This window comes from Corvus brachyrhynchos, unplaced genomic scaffold (assembly GCF_000691975.1).
Source record: "Corvus brachyrhynchos isolate BGI_N302 unplaced genomic scaffold, ASM69197v1 scaffold307, whole genome shotgun sequence".
Lineage (NCBI taxonomy): Eukaryota > Metazoa > Chordata > Aves > Passeriformes > Corvidae > Corvus > Corvus brachyrhynchos.
The window spans coordinates 2,101,943-2,105,875 of NW_008239288.1; the positions used below are offsets into that span (position 1 = coordinate 2,101,943).

At 44.0% G+C, this 3,933-nt stretch overlaps 1 protein-coding gene across 1 annotated transcript in view; it reads left to right on the top strand.

The window, feature by feature from the left end:
- Positions 1 to 1,681: 1,681 nt before the first annotated feature.
- USP6NL (USP6 N-terminal like) overlaps positions 1,682 to 3,933 on the top strand; it is a 110,498-nt gene continuing 108,246 nt past the window's right edge. Inside the window, exon 1 of the mRNA XM_008638381.2 lies at positions 1,682 to 1,992. The gene's annotated coding sequence lies outside the window, so the exon portion shown is untranslated. The remainder of the gene's footprint in view (positions 1,993 to 3,933) is intronic.

Genomic DNA, 3,933 nt, shown 5'->3' on the forward strand with positions numbered 1-3,933 from the left:
GGGGGGGGAGGGGGGGGGAGCCGGCTCCCGCAGGGTGCTGGGGTGCTTGGATTGTTCCATTCCCAGCGGAGGGGTGTGTGCGTTTTTGGAGGTCCCCTGCTCTTTCTGCTGGGGAGGGGTCGGCGCGTGGGGGCTGCGGAGGGTGCGGGACGCGGCGGAGCCGGGAGTGCTGGGGGACCCCGGGGGAAGCCCTGTGGAGATGCCCTTGGTGCCATTGTATGGTTGCAGTGAGGTCTGGCGGCGTGAGGGGCCGCAGTCAGAGTGGGGCTGGGGGGGCCTGTGTGTGTGGGTGTGTGCTTGAGGGAGTCACGGCTGTAGGTCGGACACTTGGGGCCTCCCTGAGTCCCCCCTTTTCTGTCCACGTGGGAGGCGGCAGTGCCGCCCTAGTCGGGAGTAGGGAGGATTTCGATGGCTGAACCCTTTAATGTGACTTTTTGGCATCGCTGCTCTCTCTGTACCTGCTCCCTCCTCTGCTTTTGGTAATACTTCAGGTATGTGGTGGGAAGTGCCAGGCTGGCAGCGGTGGGCTGGGGCAGAGGGCGTCCTCCAGGCTGTGCTCAGCCCTGGGTCTCCATGGCCCTCTCCCAGTCCTCCGTCTCCGCTGGGACTGCCAGTAAAGAGCCAGTTATTATCAGGTGTTTCAGGTTCTTTCTGTGGCGTGGATGGCTGCCTGTAGAGAATCACAGAAGCCACTGAACTGCCAGCTGAACGAGAGTCAAGTAGTGACTTAAAAGTCACTGTCTCCAAACTCCTTTACCAGTTGTTCACCCGCATATGCTCTAGAATAACTTTCTTTGTGCCATTTGCTGCTTGGAGGAGGCAGCTGCACTGAAAGCTGGCTGTGAGGGGAGCTGGTTCTCAGCTTTCACTGAATTACAGTGGAGTGAAAACAAATCCACATCTGCCCTGTTCACAACAAATGTATCTTGTGGAGGATCATTTCAGTTAGGATAATTATATTAAATAATTGTTTTCTATGGTTTTCTAGCTTGCTGCGTGCCGTGCAATCTAGAGCTGCTGTGTAACAGTCGAAACTCCAACTCTGCCAGGCGTGTGTGTATTAAACGCAGCGGCCAATCAGCAATGCCTGAAACTAAAGGCGATTTGCCTCAACGCTTTGTAGTGTAAATATTCCTGCTATGAACAAAGGAGGGTGTGTCGTTGAGCTTGTTTCATTTGTACTTCCATGTGCTTCCTCATCTGTGGCCAGTCAGTGATTCTGTGTAGGTTCTGAAACAGTGGCAATTTCACTTTGTTGTGAATTGTGCATTTGTGCTGTCTTGGGCCTTTTGCTGAGCTGGGATGCTCAGAAGCTTGGTGCTATATTAGGGGGTCTTGTTATGTTCTTTTTAATAGCTGTGCTCTGAAGTGACTTAGTTTTGCTCCTTTTTAACTTTTGTTGTTTCTGATTATAACTTTAAAGTTAATTCAGCTGAGATGCAGTGTAAAATAAGTATTTAGTAGAACTGCCTTTTAACCAGCTGTTCCTCTGCCCTCTGATTATACAGCACAGAAACCACCAATTTCGGACTTAGTGTTTTGCCAGCCAGCTATCTGTGCAACTCTAAAACACAGTGCTTCTGAAATCTCTGTTTTCTATGAGGGGCCGTAACGTTTGGTTTAAAGAAGACGGTAAATGACACTAAAATACTGATTTGTGCAAGGCAGGCTGTCTTTAGACTGTTTTATCTTTGTGTATTTAAGCAGTGCAGTTGCATGCTGCTCCTGTGATTCCTGGTTCTTGGGAACTGAGGGTATAAATTCTTAATGTTAACTCCTTAGCATCTAAGTTAAACAGATACTACAATAACACACACAGAGGCTAGACGTGAACCTTTAATTGCCAACTTAAAGGAAAATCTTTTCTGCGGGTAGAGTCATACTGCATAGAGTTACAATATGCTGTAATTTGCTTGCAATCTGGCTCCTGCTCATTACCCTGAAACAGAGTATTGGGTAAAAAAAGAGACCTGGCACCAGCTATGGAAACAGGTAATTGAATATATTATGAGTGTGTGTGAATTTGGAGTTGCAAAGAGCTTCACTCGCTGCAGGTATTCCTTTCAAGTCTCAGCTAAAATGCCAGTAGTTTCACAGCTACTGAAGGTGATACACCCAAGAGTGAGTAGATGTGTGTCAGTAGAGGAAACATGGGATGGAATACAAGGGTTAGCTCTTCATGAAAAGACAAAGATCAAAGGTATGTGTGGGTGGGTTGGTGGTTGGGGTTTTTTTTTATTATAGCCTTGTTGATTGCAAGGGAAAGCAGAGAGGGTGTCAGGCACTGTTTTGAATTAAAAGTTTTTCCAAGATGGTGTCTTTCAGAAAGACACTCAACAAGTAATTTACTCTTTCTGTTTTGTAGTAGTTGGTAGCGTTTCTGTACAGGAGAGAACCCTGCAAGCATTGAAATAAACCAGGCTGGCTGAGAAAACAAAGTGGAAACAGTTTGGTTCCTAACACACGTCCCTAGGAAAAAGTGTTGGTATTGCAATGCAATAGAACGCAGGGACTGTCTGGTATTTGGTAGTGTTGAGTTTCAATACTGCTTGCTATTGCTATAATCAAAATTACAGATGAAAGACAAAACTTTGCGCTTTTTAAAAAAGTTATTTACAAGGGAAATGACATAAAACACACACGTAGTGTTATTTCAAAGAACAACCGACTGAATTTACCAGAAGTCTGCACTGTTTGGTAAAAGATGCTAGCAATGGCTAAACAAAATATTTGGACACTGAAGGCAATACAGGAGTAGCACTTTATGGCTGGGAGTTGGAGGGCAGGTTGCTGTGGTGCGCTGGAACATTCACTTTTCACACGTTTAGGTGGAACAGAGCCTCTGTATCATCCCCATCTCATTTCCTCAGTGTTACGTGACAAGGTTTTTATAAGCGATGAGGGTGCATAATTAAGCTATTATTAGCCTTAAGTGGTTTTCAGAGCTGCTGTTTTGTTTTTTCCTAATGAACAGCCTTTTCCTGTACATAGACACAAAATGTCATGTAACACGATGTCTCAGGGGTAAAGTATTGTTAGTTCATATTTACAAAACTAAGGTGAGATAATGCCTTTGGAAAATCAAGTTGAATGGGAGACTCTGGTCTTCCAGTTGATGATGCATAAGATTCCAGAAGAATTTGGGCCCAAAGGTAGTGTGAAGCTGTGGTCAAAAGTGCTTTGGACCTGGTTTGAGGTCTCTCTGATCCAGTTGATATTCTTAACATAATAGGTGTTATTAGCCCAGTAAATAATTAAATATCATGAAAGTTATACGTGCTAATTTTGACACCAGTAATCAAGAGGAAGCTGACAAGGCTGCAGTTCTAATGATATGTTTTAACAGACACTTCATTTTTGATTTGGCTGTGTGTGCTTAAATATTTAATTTAGCAGACGTTCCTGGAAAGTTGACAGGACCTGCAGTTAAACTGTTCTTCTTCACTGATTATTGCAGCTCATGGCTTTGTGTTCATCTCTGCTCATTTAGAATGTTTGTGTGTGGATTTTTTCAGCTGTTTTCTTCCTCTACTGAGTCGCTTCCCTGTTTTACTTTTTCAGTGCAAAAAAGTTGGTTGTAATTTTCAGTCCACAGCTTTACCAAAGGCTTCCTTTTGGCAGCTGGATTTCTTTTTTTTTGTGGTGTGTGTGGTTTTGATGTTTATTTTATGTTTTTTTAAAATTGTTTTAGCAGTTGATAAAGGAACCTTTTTGGGCTGTCCTGTGGTTGTTCCTGTACTACTTTGCTGTGTGCTGTAGATCTGTGAATGTTATGTGAAGTAATAATTTAGGAAAAGTTGCATCTCTTCTCATGTGTTTTTGCATTTTGCTTTGCTTTTTTTTAAGCATGAAGAGATCAGGAGAGTTGAGACTTGAAATCTGAGTCAGCACAAGATATTATCTGGCTGGATTAGCACAGGTGGTGTGGTTCAG